We start from the raw sequence: 22,516 nt of genomic DNA on the forward strand, positions 1-22,516 counted from the left end.
CTTCTCGCCTGGGAAACCTCAGGCACATTTTGAAAGACATCCTCGCTTGTGGCTGGGAAGATAAGCATTTGGACCTAAATATACCATTAGTTTGGCCTGCCATGGTACCATCTGGAGATCGTTTGTAATCACTGTAGTTCGTGGGTTAGCGCACACCCCTCCAAATAGCTGGAGGAGAACTGATGATAACTACCACGAAAACAGCATCTTTATTTATAGCAGTACCAAGAAAGTGCCTAATTGGTTAAAAGGCTGTAAAATTGCTTTTCTTAATATAGACTTGAGTTCAGCAACAAAACTGGAAAAACTTATCAGGAATCTGGTTTAGAAATACAATATTTTATTAATCTGGAAGTAAGTAAGTTGCTTACTAGTGCATGCCAGGAGGGTAGGGCAGTGTCCTTTCCATGGAGTTCCCTCTCCCAAGTGTTATTTTATGCCTCAAATGCTAAAAGACATCTTGCTATTGCTCAATGGGAGAAAGTAAGCTTGTAGTGCAGAGTGTACAGGCAAAAGTGAACCAGTTTTTTCCAGCTGGAACTAGGTTGTTGCTATAGCAACACCCAAATGATAGACAGATTTTCTGAATGTGCAGTGGTCTACTGTGATAAGAGAGCTTCCAGGTTTCGTACCAAATAGCTCTGAACTTGCTCGAGTGCAATAATACCAAATGCCACATCTTCTGAAAGAACACAAGCAAACAAAAACCAGGGAAATAACAAAATCATTTTTTCACCTAGCTTTCCAATAAAAATCCCACTTAAAACATGGCAGTTATATTCCTAGCCAATATCTTCCTGCCAATCTCTTTTTAGTGCACTGGCATTCCAAATGACAGAACCACAGTCCAAGTTTAACACCACCTACGGACAGATTCAGTACAGTGGCATGCAAAGTCTTGTGTGCACAAGACACTTGCTCCCTTGGATTTTTTTAGATTGCCTGCAGGCTGCACACCAGGAGAATCCCATAGAGTCAGCGAAGCTTTGCAAGAGCACACTGCTCTGTTCGTGGCTACATTTTGCAGCACAGAGACCTTAGAGACTAAATAGCTGAGCACACGGCAGAACAAATATTATATTCATAAACCATCCAAAGAAAAGTTTCCCAGAGGCCACTTCCATAAAGTATAAAACATACCTGCCTCAGCCACATCCCCCTTGCACACACTGTGCATGTGTTTTTCATTCAAAGTAGTTTCCTCATCTGTTCTTCCTTCTTGCTCTGCTCTGGGGAGAAAGGTCCAAGATTTTGAATTTCCAGGAAGAAATCTCTTCCTGAGCACAGCCAGGGCCCATGAGCATTGCAGCGACATTTTGGCTGTGTCTCTTCATCATCCATTACTTCTCAGTGGGAGTGCTGCTGCACCGTCTGCAGTCTGCAGCTGATAGAGTGTGTTTAATGTCCTTTTGCCCCCAGTACCCATTCCCTCTGGCAGTTCCTCTCCCTAGGAGGCTGCTGCCAATTATATTGGTGAAGTCTTCCAGTGAACTTAGCCTGATTTCTGCAAAGGCAATTTCATCCCCATTGAAATATATCTGTAAATCCAAGACAGAGGTTTTGACCTGTTTGTGTGTATGAAATGTAGTCTGTACTTAGATTACCCTCACCACCCTTACCTCTATAAGTTATTACTAGTTATTAGTACTGACTTTAGCCTCACAAGCGATGTGTGACATAGGAAGGTTTTAATGGCAGCTTTGATATAAAAGCAGCTGGTAACTTGGAGACCTTTGCACAGGTGTTACAGGAGAAGTCTTGGGTGGAGTTGGAAACCCAGTTCTCTTCATTTCAGGAGTTAGATCCTATGCACACAGTCCTTCTGCTACCAAACACTTCCAGATAACAAAGAAGAAAACCTTTCCTACACCTGTTTGTTAAAATCTCACTGATTGCAAGAGGACTTATGCATGCAGAAGGGTATCAGAAGCAGAGAACCACATGCACATCTAGGTATGATAACAAATATATAATTTAGGAATGAAAAAATGAAACAATAACTCAGTTTGATTAAATAGTTATATGCATTTGCTTTGGGTTTTAGTTGTTTGGGGTTTTTATTTAGTTTTTTGTTTCCTTACTACTTAAGATTGCTTTGGAACATGTTTTCAGTTTTGCTTACTTGGCTTATACAGCTTTGATAATGTCCTGCAATAGGGCTCAGCTAAATGAAAAGATGAATTGCTTTTATGATTCACAAGGCACTCTGTATAATTAATTACTCACCATTTATGGTTTGGCATGTGGTCATCAATCGTTCAAAAAAATCACATTTGTAAACATATCCTTTGCAGCTGGTCATCTTATGTCAGACTTCAAAATGACTAGTGGAGATACGAGCAAGCTATAAATGTTTTTCTTCGAAATTTACTGGTTGTGCTCCAGCTTATTTCTTGTGGGAAAAATTAAGCAACAGATGTGGGAGGACAGGTTCTCTAAGGAAGAATGGTAAAGCACCTTGAATGGTTTTCAAATGTACTTTCTTTTCCCTTTTTTGTTAATAGATGTTGGAATCCTTAACTGCTCCTTGTTGTGGCTGGGGTCTTTGAGCATTTGTTCTGGTTATAGGGTGGCTGTGTGAAAAATTTTGAAATGTCTGATGAGACCTGTTGCAGAACAGGGCAAAAAGCTATCCAATGAAGTTTGCCTCTATTCAGCTCTGCTCAATAGGGGAAAGAAGTGTAAGAACTACAAATCCTGAAAGAATAGGCTTTATTTTTTATAAGAAAGACCGACAGCTTCACGGCTATATGAAAAGAATTCTTAATACTCTTCATTGTAAGACTTAAAATCATCTGGTCATTAGATAGCAAAAATCACAACCATCTGAGCTAAAATTTTTCATGCTGGGGGTGAATGTTGATACGTGAGACAGATGTCCTACAGCTAACTGATTCCCCCACTGCACAGTCCTGATTCATCACCACCCAGGGCTGCTCAGTGCCCTGAAAGAGGCAGATATTCTGTGAGGAAAAAGAAAATCCTGCTCGTACAATTAAGGACCACATGATCATTCAGACAGACTCATCTTCAGGTTGCTTGGGTGATCTTATTTCTACCATTTCCCAAGTTGCAAACACTTACCATTTCAACCTGTACACTTTTTACAAAGTGATTGGCAGTCACTATATGTGTGCATATATATATATGTAAATACAGAGAGTGTATGCAGTGTCTGTTTTTACAAGTGATACAGGAGAAGGGGACTAAACACCATTTCTATTTAAATTACTGTGTCTGTGGGTTTCACTTGGTTGCTTTCTTAAAGAGTATACTTGTGTTTTGAAAATCAGATGACACCAACCATGCCACAGGGTGAAACTTTGATATGCCTTAAATGCAGGCTTCAGCTATAAAGCTGTTGAAGGACATATATTTAGAATTAGAAGGACCTCCCTGGTTGACATGAAACATCTCCATAGGCTGTGCTGAACAGGTAACTACAGTAAGGAAGAATTTCACCTGGAAGGCAGCGACCAAGGCTCTTGACCGAGTTGACAGAACTTCTGTGACTGCAAAGGCTTCACATGCAGATCAATGTAATTTTCATACTCGTTCACTTTGACCTGTTGTGGCAAAGAGTTACCTGTATGGCAATTGTCATAACCCCAGGCAGCTCTGCCCCTGAGCTTGTGGCCCTGTCCCCTTGTCTTTACTCCTGATATTCTACCCTAGCACTAGGGCAAGCTATGACCCACCACACCCCATATGTGTTTTCCAGTCCTGTTTTGGGGAGTGGAAGGAGGCTTTAGTACAAGCAGTTTTGTGGCTCAATAATACATTAAAAGGTGAGCAAACTTGCTTGTCTGTTGCATGTAAGACCTGGGCAAACTCAGAGGTGCCGGTGTTGTGGTCTTGCATCACCTAAACCCCCAGTCTGTCAGTGTTGTATGCTTTCTTTTCCCACCTCTTTGGGGGCAGAGGGGAGCCAAGAGTGAGCCAAATTCTAGATACCGAGGGATCACATGCAGCGTGCTGCAAGGCAGGCCACACTCCCTCGGGCTGGAGTCACAGACTACCATGCTATGTAGTGTAGTGTAGATGTAGCCTATGCTGCCCATAGTAGAAGCAGGGAAATTGACTTTATCTATGTTTATCTTTGCTTGCCTCACACACTGCGGTGGCATGTTATTATAGGCTCATTTTTGCTGCAGCTTAGGGAAGAGGGCAGCACCTGAAAGACTGTCCTGGGCAGGGGCAGCTCTGCCAGCTCCAAAGTTTTGCTCATAGTGTAAGTTCTTCCCTGGAGAACAGGTTAAGAGAGCAGCGGGCTATGAAGAGTCTGGGGAACCCCCACGCAAAGGAACACTTGGACCTATCAGAATAACAAAAAATCCTTTGAGTACCACTGCAGGGGTTTTTTTTTACTTGTGTGGGATGGAGGTCAGAAGTATGTAGCTTGTGCTGCACAGGACTCAAAGGCTTGGATGCTTGGAAGCAGTACTGACTATGCAGAAAGATAAAACCAGAGGGAATAAATCAATAGCAGTGCATTATATGTTATGAAAAACCTTCAGAAAGGTTTAACGTAGCTGTCTAAATGAATGCAGTAAACGAGTTTCAGCATAAATTACACAGTCATTTCCTTCTCCTACTGATGCACATGATAGAGAAAAGATTTTGTATTGCTCGATACAGAGGAATGTGGGGCAGAGATACAAGATATACTTTGAACTAGAGCATGCAGTTTACATGAGCCTCTCTACTGTGTCACTTCCACTCAGAATACCATGCGCTTGCCTGCCATTCAGGCCTAACCTATGTTAGAAAGGCTTTATCCTGCCACAGTTATTTTCATTAGCACGCAATGATATATAGGCTTTGTGTGTGTGTGTGTAGGTTTGGTTTACATCTATTTCTGGAAGCTGCAGTTTAGGTGTAGTTATACTGGTATGAAAGTACCATTTGGACTAGAGGAACTCATTTTGCAGCTTGAAGCAGAATAAGCTCTACCACTAGAAAGCACGTTTAACTGGTACAATTGCACTGGGACCCAGGGAAGTAAGAATGGCTTCTTTACTGGTGCAGTTAAAGCTGCAAGACTTGCTAGCGTAAACAAGTCTTTAGATGCTTTTCACACTCTAGCTGTTTCCATCCAAAACAATCCCAGCTTTCCCAGGTCCTGCACTGCAAGCTGGAGTGAAGTGAGAGATAGGACTGAAAATCAAGGGGTCATAAACTGCATATGTCCACGTGCAAGGATTTCCTTGGACCCAAAGCTTCAGATATACACCTGCTTTCTCTCTGAGCACCAAACTAACGGACTGGCCAGCCTGTGTAACAATGGTTTATATTTAAGCAGCTTGATTATGGTGATGAACGCTGCTGAAATTGCATTTGTGAATAAGGCCGTTGGGCTCTGCCTGGAAATGAGCTTGTTCTGCAAGCATGGCCTGAGCTTGCCAGCCCTCCCCCAGCACACAGCTCCTACCACATTCCCCAAGATCACCACACACACTCTCCTGCTGCCTTATTACCACTGGAAAATTGTCTGCCCACGTTCTGAAGGACACTGTTTCAGCTAGAGCCTTGCGAAGCGCACAGCACCTCAGCATAAAAAGAACAGACAGGAGAGGATTTACCTTAAATTGAGCAAACTTAATTACAAAAGGAGGAGAACTTTTCTCAGGGAGAATGATGACTTTCTCATGGCTTTTTTTGCTTTCAGGGTTATTTTTGCTTGATTTATTTTTACATTCCTGTTAAATATGTGCGTGGTGCCTGAGGGCTTGGCTTGGGACAGGTCAGTGCTACATGTACTTGGCCAGCCTAAGCCGTGCTCCGACATCTCCTTCACTTTCTCAGAGCTTGAGTTCAAGGGTTTGGGTTCTGGGCATTCGCCCCAGGGCTTCTGTGGACATGTTTGAAGAGGAGTGTCTCTGAGACATTCTGTGGTCATGTTAAGGTCAATCCTAGAGGCCAAATGTGTGTGAATGAATCATTGCAACACCTCCCTTCCTTTTAGTGCTACTTCTTATAGACCTGAGCTCTGGGTTTTGCCAGGACACTCCCATTCTCATCAGCCTGTCTACTTTTATGTCTGTGAACAACTACATTTTTCTTGATCCATCTCTTCAAAGCAGCATTTAAAATTATCCTTTTCCAAATTTTTCTGCCTATGGAGATATGCTTAAGGGGAGCTGCAGCTCCAGACTACGGACATGCAAATTCTGATATATACCTGTCGGTGTTCACATGTAAGTTAGATCCATAAACTCCCTCTGGACTCAGTGGAGAGCTAGTCACCACAGTGATGGAGCATGGGGAGAGATTTATCTCCTCCCGAAATAAACATCTATTTATTTGGTCAGCTGAACCACTTTCCAGACTCCATTGAGTGCACAGAGTTAGAGAAGGGAAAAGAACACGCTCAAATCGAACTGAATACAATAGCTATAGAGACATTTTTCTGGACTCTCAGCAGAGACAGCATTAATATGCTAGGCCTACCATAGTCTTGTGGATGCCCAAGAGGTGCAAAATTACTACAAGAACTAAGAAACCAACATTTCGGTGGGCCAACTCAAACTGTTTGGTGTGGGCACTGATATTAGATTTCTGACAAAACAAAGAAAACTCCAGGACTGGGAAGCTCAGTTATATAGACATGAGTGTTATTTTTTTTTTCTAAGGTTTTTCAGGTTTACTCGTACAGGTTTTTCCCAAAAGTGTCAAAGATCTGTTACTAGTAATAATCAACTGATTTGCAAGCCCTGCAGTGTTTAAATGAATAGTAAAGTTTTCAGAATTTGGGGGAGAAGGGGTTGTGTATTTGGAGATCAAGTCCAAATCTATAGTACTCTGCATGATGTCCTGGAAATCTGAGTGAAAGGAGATATCTGTCTTGCTTTGCCTAATGTCATTCATTAGTACAAGTTTTGCTTCATTAAAATAGATCTTCAACTCTTTTGTGAAAATACATATTCATTTCCTGCTCCAGCTCTTCTGAGTGCATTAAGAATTGTTCCTAGAGACATTATTATATGAAGGTGTCTCTAAGGACTCTAGAAATAATCAAAACAATAGGTGTTTTGAGAAAACCCATTCCCAATAGACTGCACTCCTCAGTCCCTGAAATCATATTCCTTATGGAATATGTACATGGTGCCACTGAATTTGGTGCAAGTATAGAGTAGTTCCATAGAAATGCTTACTGTCTGATATTGTATCTCACACATTCAGTAGTTCGTGTCTAAAAGCAGGAAAAAAATTGATTCCCTTCTTTGCCCTGACCCCTAACCACTGAAAGCTGTACATAGCCCACAGCCAGGCTTAACCCCTTCAGAAATTTCAGCACTTGAAAAGCAAGGCTAGCTGCTATTGTGAAAAAGAAAACATCTACACAAACAACTTTTTTATTCTTCTGGGCAGAAAAAGAAAAAAATCTTACCAACTATTCTAAGGGGTAGGGTAAGATGTTTGCAAGGGATTGAATTCTCTTGGGTTCAGACACTGCTGATTTCTTGGCTAGACGTTACTTTTCTCATCTGAGGGGTAGCTACTGTGTGCTGCTTGTCTATTACAAATCAATAGTAATGGTCAAATTCCCTAAAGTATGTCAGAAATTAATATCATGGAACAGCTACAGTTAACTGTTATTCTTTCAACCAACTTTGAATAAAGGCCCACCTAGAGGACTGCTGCATTTTGGCTGCATCCTTTCCCACCAACAGGGATGGAAACAACATGTGAGTTTTTCAGACATGTCAGAATGGGCATCAGTTTCTTTAGATTAAGGTGTTCATCTTCCTGATTCAGGCAGAGATGCAAATAAAATACCCCAAATGATGGTGAAATAGGAAGCAAGAAAGCAAGTGTAATTCATAGCTCTGCGTCTTAAATCATTTGACCATGCATGAAATAGGATGTCTCTGACTTCAAAACTGTATTTTGATTTAGTATATATAGTGCCATAATTTGGTAACTAAGTTTTATAGATTGAAAAAAGATTAAATTAATATATATGATCTTCTTCTAACTCTATTGGAGAAAGTAACATGGTGGGATTCTTGAATGTCTTCTGTCACCACAGCTGCTCTGTTTCAACACAACCCAGGTGGAAAATGCCTCACAAAAGTACCTGCATTGCCTCCATCTCTTACAGCTCTGTGGTACTTCCAGGGATGTGGCAAGATGCAGCTGCTGCCACAGACTTGCCAATTCCTTCTGTGATACCCAACAGTTGTTGGAAGCTGTGTGTTAAAATTCATGCTGGGATTTGAATTGCTATATAATCTTCCTCAGGAAGTGAAAGCTCCAAAGCGACCTTTATGTCCCCTAACTCCCAGGCTGCGCTCCTATATTAAGCAGGATTCCAGGTTGAGAATGTGCACTATGCTATACCATTTTCTTTAATTCTTTTTCTGCACAAAACTATGTTTTGGCATGTGATCACTCCTTCCACCAGCCTGCTCCACATGCATGTGCTTTCGGTTACAAAGCACTCTGATTTATACCTTATGTGAAGATGCAAAGCTTTGAGAACACGTCTCAGTGATGTGTGTAGACTCAGGGGAGGGCAGCAGCTTTCTCGGGACTGGCAGCACCTGTACTCCCCTGCCTCAGCCAAACAACATACAGAGGGCTCAGCTCCAACACCATCATTAGAGCTGATGAAGCTGATTCCAAGCTGCTGCTCCATTTTCCAAAGGCTGCTGAGGAGCTCACAACTGATTCCCCAGCTGGAGAGGTGAGAACCCAGAGACAAGGTGCAGAGAGGAGCAAACAGGGAAGCTGTAGGTAGACTACTGCTCCCCAGTCTAAGTACCTCGCTGCCAGAAAGGCTCCAACAGACTGCATGAAATTCAGAAAAGGGCAACAAAAATGATTAAAGGACGTGAGGGATTCATTTCTAGAGAAGACTGAAAGGAATAAATATGCTTAACACAGTACTGCTAACTGACTACGGGGGAATTGGATAACTCCATACAAGTATCTGCAGGTGCAAAGAAACTTAGAAACCTTGTTTAAAATGATTTAAGGAATAGCTAGTAACAAGAGAATGGCATTGATCAAAGGAAAAGTAGACAAAACTCTTGGAAGCTTTTGTAACACTGATTGTAACCCAGTGATAGATCACTGAATTCTAGGAACTGATGAAGTCCCCTTGCTTTGACCTTTTGAAAAAAAGACTGGACAAAGTCTCCAGGACTAATTGGGAATGGACAAGATGAATAAAGTCACAGGGAAAAATATGTACCTTTTTTAAGAGGTAGGAACATATCACTAGGAAGAGGGTGCTCTTGTGTAACAGAGGTGCAGTGAAGACTGCAAGGGTCAAGGCTCAGGCTCTCTCAATGTGCTGCACCAGGAGCTGAGCAGCTTGACTCAGACAACGTGCTTCCTTCCTCATCCTTCTCTCCCTGAGGCTTCAGCATCTACCCCAATGTGTCATATTTCCTCCCTTTCCTACCTGAGAGAAGTCCCTTTGACATGTATTCAGAGCAGCACTTCGTATTTTCTGGTATTCACATCAGACGGAAACTACGTAGGAGGACGAGTCCCATCCTGTCCAGCAGCCACCTGGACCCTTTCTTTTTCTACTTCATGGTACTATAGTAACCCTAATCAGTGGAAGCACTATACTGGAAGGAGCTGGTGCAGAAAGATGCAAAACTGGAAAGCGCCCTTTGTTGTGGTGAAGGAGTCTGAACTGCAATAAACAGAGCTTGCGTTATCGTTTTAGGTACATTATGAAATGACTAACTGTAACATCCTTCCTCAGTATCAATAATTGTTGTTCAGATTTGAGGTTACAGGCTGGGGATGTTCAGCCGTGCTAAAAAGGAGGTGGGGGTCCTAATGGGGAGCAAACTGAACACGAGCCAGGAGTCTGCCCTTGCAGCAAGCCATATCCAGGGCTGCATCAGCAAGATTACAGCCAGCAGATCAAGGAAAGTTTTATCCCACAGTACCTGGCACTTGTTAGGCCACAACTGGCATATTGTACCCCTGTTTGGTCTCCCCAGTTGCAGAGAACATTGAAACTGGACAGGATCCAGAGAGTGGTCATGAAGACAAGAGGACTGCAGAATGTGACATGAAAAGAAGTTGAAGAAACTGGGCTTGCTTGTCCTAGAGAAGGAAAGACTCCAGAGAGGTGTAGGCAAAGTCTTCCAATACCTGAAATGCAGTTACAGAGAAGATGGAGGTACGTCCTGCACAAGGATGCACAGAGTTATAGTATATATACTGGATATAAGAAGAAAATGTTTCACCATGAGACAATTGAACACTGGATTGTCCAGAGAAGCAGTGGAATCCTCCTCACTGGAAACACTCCAGACTTGGCCTGACAGGGCCCTGGGTAACCTCATAATCAGAGGCCCTGCTTTCAGCACACGGCTGGACCAGAGGTCCCTTCCAGATGAGACTTGGCAAGCTCACTGCAGTTACATGGCAAACTTAGATAGCTTCTCTCATACACAGATGATTCTTACTCACTTCCATTGCACAAGACAAGCATATCCCTACGTTTCTTTTTCATATTACCTGAGCAAAGACCTTTGAAATTTCATTTGTGAAAATGGTGAATTTTGCTTTCTAAGATCCAAAGGAATAGCTCTCCAGCACGAAGTCTGGCCACGTTTCTTTGAGTTCCCTGTAGCTGGTTTGTTTACTCTGGGATGTAGACATATCTCCATATTCATTTGGCACTAAAAGAGGTTTTAACATAAAGAACACTTTTTCTATCCTAAATCAGGTTTAAAACCCCCATGACTTCAACTATTTGAGGCAATAACCCAAGTAAATTACCCAAAAGCGCCCAGCTATGAGTTAAATGTGATATTTGGTTTAAGCTCTGACATCTCGCCTTTATTACCTCTTTTTCAAGTATGTTCACTTCACCTTTCTGCATAAGAATGGAAAAATTGATTTTGAAGCAATGAATTTCTATAGCTATTTAGTTGTGAATCAGGAGATCTGGCAAAGCTGACCATCTTCTGTGAACTTTTTAAGCACTGACAATACCATTTTCCAGTGCTGGACCGAGACGCTTTCTTGGGATATTTCCAAGCCACCGAACTATGGACACTGACTTAGTAAAGTAATCAGCAGAAGTTCAGTAGATGTTAGAAAGATACAACCATTATTTCTTTAAATGCTCCTGTGGAGCCCTTGCTGGCCTGAAGCACTGCATCCCACACTTGAGGCTTTGCTTATAAAGGAAGACTGCCCTTTCAAAGAACAAAAGGGTGAGTGGTGAAAGAAGCAATCTACACACTCCGAGTCGAACACTAATGAAGTTACCTAGCCTGAGAGGAAGAGAGTGGATGCTCCATCTTCCTCTGTCAAGCCGACACTTCCATGGGCTTTTAAATTCCATACTTAATGCTGATACAAGTCTTTGTAAAAGTGATATTTTTCCTCCTGAGCCAAGCATATTTATCAGTCCCATGACTTGCATTTTAAGCAGTTAGAGATTTTAATGCTTTAAAACAAACCAATGTGTTTTAGGGAGTTCTTGGATAAACAGGATCCAGACTGGGCCCTGGCTTATAAAGAAATAGCTAAACTAAATACGCAACCTTATTAATTTGAATGAACTTGCATATTTATAAATAGTGTGGAATTTGGCCCATGTGCTGTAACAACTTGTCATTTAGTTGTGATATTCATAAAGCTCCATCCAGATGCTGAAAGCTAATCCTGGTACAAAAGATTTAAAGTCCCAAATTCTGCATACCTAAATATTTGCAGAGTCCTAAACATAGCTGCCCAAGTGGGAAAGGGGAAAGGGGGAGGGGAGGGGAGGGAAGGGAAGGGAAGGGAAGGAAAGGGAAGGGAAGGGAAGGGAAGGGAAGGGAAGGGAAGGAAGTCTAATGACAATCTGGAGAAATAAGCTCCTAATTTAGGGAAAAAATAATCAAACACTATTTTCATAGGCTTATAAGAACACATGCATCATGGGGATTAGAGAGAAACTTAATTGTCAGTGTACTGCCTTTGAGAGCTTTGCCATACATCCTATCTTTGACTGTTTTGATTTTCTTCTAGCCACTGTCCCTGCCTGAGTTTCTCATGCAGCTAATTCCTGGACTAAATCAAAAGAAGAAAGCTTAATTTTAATGCCCTAGAGTCTTTGCAAGTGACTTTCGAGCTGGAACAAACTTGGAACTATTTTAATGTGGAAGAAAAGCAATTAACTTTGTCAGTAATTTTTTCACTTGCATGTTTGGTATTATTTCAGCTGAGAGTTTAAATGATTTCTCTGCACCTCACTTTGCTTTCTTCTTGATTAGCCAATTAAATCTGATCTCAGCGTTAGTCACATCACAAAGTCTTGTGGAGGAATTAACCTGAAGACAGATTTTACTCCTAGTTGAACCTACATAAGTCTGATGGAATGTGATACCCGGCCACTTTGCTACTCACTTGGTCAATAAACTGTAATCTCCTCTGAGGCTGCAGAAAAATTGAATGATTTTGAGAAAAACTAGTTGGTTTCAACACAGTATCTCTGTGTTACAGCAAATCTGTATGCTTTTGAGCTCAGCAGTTTGTCACGCTTTAATCAGGTAGGCTTCATCCAGCAATAAACGTGATGCCATTTTACTGTTTGTGTAGTGGGTACCCCTGTATTCCCAAACAAGGCTATGGGCTCCTGCAGGACTAGCAAGTCTGAGCTGTGTGCACTGTGACCTGGGAGGCACCCTGAGCCCCTGTGAGTGCTTATGAGGAGGAAATACAATTCCTCGCACATCCTGGACTTCAGAGTGTGTCCTCATCTCTGCTGCTGGCTGCCGGTGAGGAACAAGGCTCTGTGTCACACCTCAGACAAGCAGGGTGTCAGGACACAGCTAGGAGACTCACATCATTGCAGTCAAAGATAACGAGATGTTTCTACTTCGGGCCTCTGGTACAGCCCAGTAGAAGGGTACCTGTGGTAATGTCAACTTCAGACATGAAAAAACGTCATGCCCAGAGAAAATCACAGTTGTGTTAAAAGTACATTTTTCCCCTAGTTTTGTGTTTCCCATTTGCCTTCTTGGGGCTATTTAGGGGCTTGAAGGCATAGCAGCCTCCCCCCTTTCAAGACCTTCTTCCTAGATACAGAGTCTAAGACTGTCTTCTTTTTGTGAAGCAGGGCATGAGGGGTGCTTGGAGAAAAGTGAAATTCCCCTGATGCAGCCATGCCTCATGCCTCCTAAGTGCAACCCGCGCTTCATGCTTACATTGCCCCGGCAGTCCAATGCCACCAGCTGTTTCCTGGCTGGCATATCTCTCCTGCTAAAGCTCGATGCTGACAGCCAGTGGCTGCCCTGGGGCTCTTCATCATCCTTGTGTCCTTCCATCTGCAGCAACCCATTCTGCGCTCTGATTTGCACAGTTCAGTTGTCCATTTCCACACCATAGTCCTCCAACTGCTGCATCTCCTCCACTGCTCATCCTCACTTGGTCAGCAGGCTCAGAGCCTGATCCTGTACTCTTGTGCCTCCTTGGTTTAGGGTCACCTTCCATTTGCTGAACTTTCTGGGCTGTCTTTTATGTAAGTGCTGAATTGAATCTGTGCCTTTTCCAGGAAGGTCTTGGCCAGATGCCCTTTCCTAGATTTTCTTCTTAGAGGAGAATGGCTGCTTGGCAGATGATGGACTGATGGCCGCAGAACCTGTTTCTTCATAATCCTCATAGCCCAGAGCAGGATACACACTACTGAACCCTTTACCACCCAGCAGCTCTTTGGCTACATTCATACCAAGTCTCAGCCCTGAGTCAGTAATGGTCCACGTGCATTATTTCTCTTGGTTACGTTTCTGTGAAGTGTGGCTGTCAGTTAGATGCATGTGAAGATGCTGCAGTTCTCAACTGAAAGAAGAGGTTGTGCATCGAGGTCCGTACTCCACCCTGCTTCTGTAGGAAGCATTTCCCTCATAATGGATGAACAGCTTGTTCATAATTAAACCTAGCACAGCAACAGCCCTTAGTCTGGTTTATTGTCTGCCATCTTCCTATTGAAGAAGCATCAAGGCGAGGGCAAGCAATGGCTCTATGGAAAAGGCGTGAAAGCATACCTTTATCAAGTTCAAGTGTTGCAAATATGCCTTGGGGGAGGAAGTGGACATTTTAACTGAACAGATCCCCTAGAGTCAGAGGCACAGGAGGGGAGACATGCCCCTAGGTGGAGATCCTTTTGGTGAGGTACATGCACCGGACCACAACCTTGTTTAAGCATTTAATCTCACCTAAAAGAGCCGCGGAAGCATCCTGGCAGCTGCAGGGTCAGAAAGGACATCCTGGAGCTGGGCTAGCCTGTAAGGTTTTCCTTTATTTCTGTGCATCTCTCTGTAAATGCAGAAACTCCATCCACCATTGGGGTTTGGACCACAAAAATCAAGTCCATCTTTCCTTTTACTTTCACTTTTCTCTGTTGATCAGAGTGATTTTAGGACAATCAGCAAAGAACAGATGCTCCATTTCCCAGTGAAACAATAAGCCATAAAAGAAGCTTGCTGGAACATTCTTGCAATTCCCACCATGTCCCTCGAGACTTGGGGAGTAACTGAGTGCTTCCACCCTAAACAGCATGTACCACTTTGAATGTTGGTCATGTAGGGCATCAGCTGAGAGAGATGTCCCCTAGGGACCGGTGTTAAGCAGTGTTTCCTGAGTGTGCTACACAGTGATGGGGGGGGGAGGTTCAGGCCTCCTGCAAGGTTGTAACAAGAGCCAAGAGGGAATATGATTTTCCAAGGCTGGGAGACCACTTCAAAGCAAAGGCTGAATAACCGATGCTCCCATCTAGTGGTGGAACTGTACCCAATGGCTTAGACACACCAGGCATTAACCTGAGCTTCCCAGGGGTTATGGAGTTGGATGGACCATGCCACGGGACAGTGCCACCCCTGGGAACTTCTGTAGGGCTTTGCAGTCTATGATAGACATTCATACACTTTCAAAAGCTCAGGAGAAACCAAATAGTAATCTCAGTTAAAACTACAGAATTAGTAATAATAAATAAAAAAAAGATAACATCAGGGCCAAGGGTTCTTTTAAGGCAGAGGAAGAGTGGAACAGCAGTCCCAAAATTTCTTAAGTGACTTCCAGTGAGATGTAGACGCCCACATTATCTTGGCTTTGGTTCCTAAAGCATGAAGGCCCCTTTCAAAATGTTATCCAAGGTTAGTAATTAGCAACACATTATGATTTGTGTTGTTGTTATGTTGATCACCATGTAATTAATATGCTAATGTTCTAATGCGCTGCTGAACTTATAATTACTGGCCAGAACAAAAATGCTTCTTTTTTTTTGTTTGTTTCTGGTTTAGTTTACATCTGAAAGCTTACAGCGAGAGGTGAACAATTACCATATGCTCGATTTGTGACACTATTGGGAGTCACCCCATGACACTATTGTAAATCGCTTCACGAGGTCTGCTCAGTTCTTCCTAATATGCTTACTTTCAATTGTTATGCTTGGAAGCTGAGCAGATCAGCAGGAAAATGGTGCTGTTCTTTTCACTGGATCTTTGTTTTAAAGACACAGCTGCTGCCTACAGGATATACCCAGAAGCAAAATTCATTAATGATGCTGAGACAGTATTTTGTCACAAGAATAGCTGTACAATTGGGAAAGAACTTTAAAATATCATTTCTTGTTAGACTGTAATTGTCACTGCTCTCTTTTGACTCCACTGCCCTTTTTTACTATACCTACATACAATAATGCAAATAGCAAATAGTTCTAACACCAGTCTCGTATATGCACTTTCCAGCAACACATTTCAGAGCACTTCACACTACCATAATCCCTGTTTTGCAGAGTCATAATTCTCAAATCTTGGTCCAGTGCCACCTGTGATAGGGCTTAACATGAGCCACAGGACAGGACGCTCCTTGAGAGGACAGAGTATTCTGGAGTCCATGCCTACTGTAGGTGAGGGACAGAAAGGCAGCTCTTCTGACAAGCATTAGGAGTTCAAGGAAGAAAAAAAGCTTGGCTTGCATTTCACTGGAGGTCACAACTGAGAAGGAACTACAAATTTATTTGCTAACTTGAGTAGGAAGAAGAGGGAGCAACATGGAGAGTGCTTGGCTATATATTAGCTGAATATCTAAACTGTTCTCTCCAAAAAGATAATCCAGTATTGGCAACCCATGAATTTAATGACTCGGTAAAAGATCGAAAGTGAACCTACGGAATGGTTTATGACAGGTTTGTTAATGAAGGAATCTGTGTTTATTGATAGGGATGAAATGAATACAATACTAGGCAGTCTTTGAGAAAAATTCAACAAAAACTAATTCAGGTTGACCGAAATTAAGCAAAAAGCACTGCTAAAACTATTGGGATGAGGCAAGTGCATGCAGATGATAAACTCCATTTCCAATCAAAACACAGCTGGCAGTGTATGCATCTTATGTGGAGGTTATACACCTGTAAATGAAGGGAGAGTCTGCAGCAAATAAATGAGAACTCACAAACCCACTGGGTGGCTGTCATAAGAAGTTATGCTGCCAGAGTAAAAGAAAAATCACTCTGCAAAATGAAAGCAATGCAAAAGAATGCATAGGTAGCAAACAAATGAGAGATGCTGCCTTAGTGAAGAATCAAATTAAGGAAAGTAAACACCTAAGCATCAGAACTAATGTCACTTTGTCACTAAGGGACCAGGTGTCACTGGTAGAGATTATTCCTAGGACGAAGTACCACTGCAAGGCCCAAGCAGAATTCCAGTGCACCAGTCAAAATAATGCTTGCAAATGTCCATAGGCAGTCGCAGCTCTCACACCTTGCACAGATGTCAACCAGGGATTTTTTGATAAAGGACAGAACTGCTAATCGCCATGTTAAGTGTGTCCATAAGCACACTGCATGCACAAATACATATGGACCCAATACTCAGGTTGTAAAAAACTGCCATTCCTGCACTAAAAACCTGAGAACTTCAGGATGCCAGGATACAACGTGGTGTAAATCTGTGTCATGCTCCAGAGAGCTAAGAAAGGAACAAGTGCATCATCAGAGTGAAATATTTTCATCCTGTTCTTTCTGTTTAGGATAAGCCTAACAAATTGGCAAGAGATTATGCTGCTGTTGCATGTTGAACTTAAAAATATAAGGAGGGCAATTTATCTTGCCAAGTTTCTAACTAACCTTTCAGAAGTCTTGGTAAAACTAAGATCTCTTGGAGATTGGGTTTCAAGGGGATGCTGGCTGGAATCCACCTTCATTGAAATAAAGTAACTAATAAAAATTCAGATGGATGCATCCAGGCAATGACTTGTGGCTCTGTTACTGCAGGTAGGGCAGTGAGTGGTTTATGTATGCAGCTGTTCTACCTCTACAGTAATAACCTATGCATAGATTGAAAAAGAGAGGTATTCAATTGTGTTTGGCTGTGAGGGTTTCCATCAATATGTGTGTGGGAGAAAAGTGATTAGGGAATCTCATCATATGTTACCAATGCTGGCTGTATTGCAAAACCATCTGAAAAACCCAATCTATATATATTTTTATTCCTATTTGAATAATATGGCTTGTCATTAAAAACCAGGGCTCTAAAATACATACTCTAAGCAAATTTTAATTTTATATTAATTTAATATATTTTGTTGTTATTTTACCACTGTTAGGAAAGGGGAAGATGTAAAGGATCCAGAGGCGGTGATTTTCATTCATTTCAGTACAAAATTGGTATTGCTGGTGACAGAGAATCATCAGTGAATAAAGTGACCTTGAAACCACCAATTGTGTGAGGCATTAACAAGAGAGAAGACACGACAAAAATGACAGAACATTTGACTGTTTATTTTCACCTCCCCTGCATTCCCCTGTCAAAGGATGAAGAACAGAAAAGCATGGCATCTGTGCTTAGGAAATGTCTATGAGCATTAATTAGTTATAATGCTAGTCCTCTGTGTGCTGGATGTGGTGTCAGTCTCTCACAAACACTTTACTCATTCCACTATCATCAACCCAATTATTTGAGATACTTCTCGGCAGGTGTATACAACGCATTCTTTCAAAAGCTTCTTTGTGATGAAATATTCTCAATGGCTTAATGCATATTCCCTTATGCCACAGACTGTTAAAAGCCCAGTCACATCCCCAGTTCAAAAGCCCCTCAGTAACATTCAAGCTGACAAGATAGCAAGAGCCAGCCACAATGACAAGGAAATTGTAACTTTTCTACTGAGGCCAAACAAACCACTCGAAAGCATGCCACAGCCTAAGTGGGTTGAACTCTATCTTTGCCTCATCCTCTGGCTTTAACATGCAGAGTGTCAAGTCGAGATGGAAGCACTTGGAAAAGTGCAGAGCAGCATGACTTGGAGCTTCTCTCTGGACAGTGTGGCTGTGGGAGAGAGCACACACCTGGCACAGGTTGGCATGCTCTGAGACAGCACCACCAGCTTGTAGCAGCCTGCTAAATAACAGCATCTGCTAAGGTCAGCAGGAGAACACTGCACCCTGCTTGGGGTCGTATTTTATCCTGTGTCCCAGGAAAAACTCTCTATATTCTAAGGGTCTCCCATGGTTCAGGTGAGACCTGTAGCTCTTGAAGAGATTCTCCTGTGCCTTTGTCCTGCTGCAGCCACACATAAGTCTTAAAGCAAGGGCTCAGCAAACACCAAAACCACATCACAAATAGCCGTATATACGTCAGCCCACAACTACTGGTACTGCAACTCCATCCTTGGTACCTGGGCGCACGTGTTTTACTTGCAACAATAAAAAAACCTCCCCTTGCAACAACAAAAAAACTCCCCATGCCTAGAATGAAAAAAAAAAAAAAGATGCCTCCATTAGTGCTGGCACATTGGGTGTTTTATGTTATGTGTTCAGACACCAGGTTTTACAGCTGACTTCCACAAAGGGCAGGTGACAGTGCACAGTACTGGGAGATGGAGCCCCCTTCATTTGTTTCACTCATACCTCATTAAAATCCTACACTTTCCCATCCACTGCTAGAGACCAATCTGCTCCCATTGTACAAAACAATGAGAAAACTGTAAACGAGAAACCTGGCTACAGATATTTAGGAAGCCCCTGCCAAAGGTTGCTCGATTTATCCACAGTGCAATGTATATGCTTTACAGATGTGGAATATAATTAATGGGGAATATTACCTGTCTTCATTTTTAAAGCTGTTGTTTCAAGATGATGTCACATACAGACAATACTCCCTGGCTAAATTATACTCCCACGGTAGCAGCGAGGGAAGAAATTTAGAGCTGTTTGCTGCACAAGCTCAGGTCCCATTGCTTCATCTTGCAATAGAAATGACATACAAGTAGGCTAGCTTATGCACAGACCTTTGTCTTATTTGCAGTCCTTTTGTACTCTAATTTTCATATGTTATGGGGTAGTCAGACCAAAACCATGTTGTTGTTATAGCCGTGTACAATCTGTTCTTTCTGCTTTGTGAATGTTTACTTTATAAAGCTGTTCGTCAGAAAGGCAGAGGACAAATAAGAGAAGCTCATTTTATATTGCTAAAACTAAATTCAGACCTGATAAGAGACACACAAAAGTGGTGCAGCAGTCCTTCCAGTTAGGTGTTTCATCCTGCCTCTGGGTTTGATGTTGCCTCAATAGAAAATAATAGCAAATTCCCATTGATCCCAGGGTTAGAAAGCAGGGCTTGACTTCAAAATGTCAGCTGAACAGCTCTTTGCTGAGTGGTGACATTTCTGACTCTCAAACCCTTCATTAGGATGGTATGCTGTAAGAGACTTTGCTTTTCCAAGAGTTTGCTGGCTTGTTTCATACTTAATAAACTCGCTGTGCAATCATGATGTTCCTGCTGCTATGGGAGGTAGCCCATGGATGATATACATCCCCACAAATTCCCACCAGGAAGTGCAGATGCTGTATTATAATGCAGGTATATTTACAACTACTCTCATCCTGTCTGACACTCACTAGGCTTCTCTGTATTCCAACAGGATTTATATGTTTCTACATTATTTAAATCTCAGTGTGCTCCTGCATCATCTCTGGTGCCAGGTACTTGGGCACATTTCCTTGGTCTTACAAATGCACCTTGGTCTTGCACAGGTGCATGACTTCATTGATACCAGGATCTCCCATAGACCCAGAGCTTAGACTCCCTCTTTTCCCAAACTCTACCTGCTGTAATTTTAATTTGGGGTTATGACTTTCTTCCTCTGGGACCAGGTGGTAGTTGGAGCAAGAGGGCATTACTGAGGTCAAAGAAAACCATCACTCTTTGCTTTAGCAAATACAAGAAATACATAGATCTAAATGGAATAGCACGGTAAACTCAAACTCACATTCACCACACTCTCCTTACGATTCCGAATCTTTCTAATCTTTAGATCAAAGCTGTGCCCTGCTTTGCCTTGCCTCGCCTTCCCTTCTAGCCAATCTTTCAGCTCTCACTTCCAGGGATTTTTCCTCTTTCTCCAAATGGCTGGTGAACAATCCTGACCTTAGCAACACTTCCCACTGACTTGACCTGTTCAGACTTTGGTAACAGACTCAAATAATTGTCCAGTTATTTAAGGTATAGCAGCCAGTTATTAGCCCAAGAGGATTTCCATGTAATGGAGAAACACAGATGTTTAGCACTTCCCCCTTACTAGGTGTGTCACTGCTCCTCTTAGTCTTCCTCTGGCGGGCAGATGGGCCCAATGTTCCAAGGGCTGCAATCTGATATAGATATGTATTCATGGTCCCTGATGAGAAACAGAATAAATTCTGTATGGAGGCCCCAGATTGATACCATTGTTTGTTGCAAATTTCCCAGATGTTATGATTCAAATGTTTTCATGATGCAGGGAAAAAGAGCACTTTCTCTGCAGTCAGAGGAACTCAAGGCTTTCCAATTATGGTCACACAGTCAGACTTATTAGCACAAAATTTAATTTGAGTTAATCAGACTGAGGTGGGTAGAGCGCGAAATTAACTTGACTTTCATTTTGCACCGTACAGTAAACCAACTTGGTGAAATCAGTGTAGAAATCTGAGCTGTGAATGATGGATGAGATTTAAAAAAAAAAAAAAAAAAAGAAAGAGAGAATAAACAGTGTTGTGTAATCGTCACTGCACTGAAAGGGACACAATATTCAATTCAGTTGTTTGGAGAAATGCTTTACTTCCCTGGCAAATCACAGGGCACGTTGCTTTCAGCTGCACCCATATTTTGCCACTGAAGCTGAGAACAGAGGTTGGACCCAAATGTTTGCCTTTAGCATCCCCTCTATTCTGAGAGCTATGTATGCTTGGTTGATCTTGCCAAGAATTTTTCAAACTGTTATAAAACCACATTAGTTTCAATGAAATATTTCCATTCAAGTCCACACAGTTCAAGACTCTCGTTCAAAATCCAGAGGGAAAGAGAAGCATTTAATAGAGGCAAACCAGAAGCCACGAGGTGTCCAACTGGGATATGGGTTTCAAGTGTTTGCTCCTAGTGAGGAAGAGGAAGAACATACACTCGGAAATCTTCCACATCCCAGAGGAGTACGCTGATGGCTGGCTCTTCTGCAATAGTGTTTTCCCTTGAACTTATTCAAAAGGCTTCTGTTTCACTTCAATGAAGAACAAAGTCTTGACATTTTCTTTTTCTTTTCTTCTCTTGTTTTCAAACCAGAACTCTATTTTCCAGCCAAGGCTAACATTAATTCCCGACTCTCTGCCACCTTTCCTGTGTGGCTAAAATAAATGTTTGGGAGATGGAAGCTGCCCCATACACTGGAACTACAACTGCCTCCACCTGAGCCATTTCCTTACAAACAAAAGGAAAAATGAAACAATGCTGCTCAAACATTGGCCTCCAACTTTTTTTCAGTAATATTTTAACACTTTTTCCCACCCCTTGACATAAACAGAGAGATTTCTGTCTCAGAGGAAACTATAAATTTGAGAAGGGTACTGGCACAGCAAGAAAGCTGCAGGAAAGCTTGGAAGATAAAAGGGATATTTTGGGGGCAGGGGAGGGAAACAGAAAGACATCAATTTCCTTCAACAAGAGCACAGACAACTGAGAAATAGTAAAGTACAATTCTTGGGGGGAAGACCTGCATGAGAGAGGGACTGGGGCAACTCCAGCTGGGGGAAGAGAGTCAGGAAAAGGGATATGTCATTACAAGTGAAGTGACAGTGCCCAAATGACACCTACCTCCTGACAAGAGGACAATCCTGCTTCTGTTTATACCCAGCACTGTATACAGGAGCAGAATGTTCCCTGCACAAAATGGTCTTAATTTTTTTTTTTTTTCCCAGGGGAAGAGTAAATTTTATCACCAAGTGGGAAACACTGCTTACTGTTTACTATCTTTAAACTGTGAGATGTGGTGGAAAAGAAAGACTTTGATTAAAGTTGCCTTTTCAATGCCTACTCCTTGCAGGAAAGTGACACCATTTCAAAACACAGCTTTTCTTATATGCCTCTATTTACTTTCCCATTTTTCATATAATAGCTTCTATTCTAACCAATTTCAGCAACATATTTAACATCTTTGCAGATGTAACTGTGACATATTCAAGAGCCTTGCAAAGTAGGATAAAGTTGTATGGTATCTTCTGTGTCTCCAAAAATGTGGCGAA

Source organism: Falco rusticolus, chromosome 2, assembly GCF_015220075.1.
Source record: "Falco rusticolus isolate bFalRus1 chromosome 2, bFalRus1.pri, whole genome shotgun sequence".
Taxonomy (NCBI): Eukaryota; Metazoa; Chordata; class Aves; order Falconiformes; family Falconidae; genus Falco; species Falco rusticolus.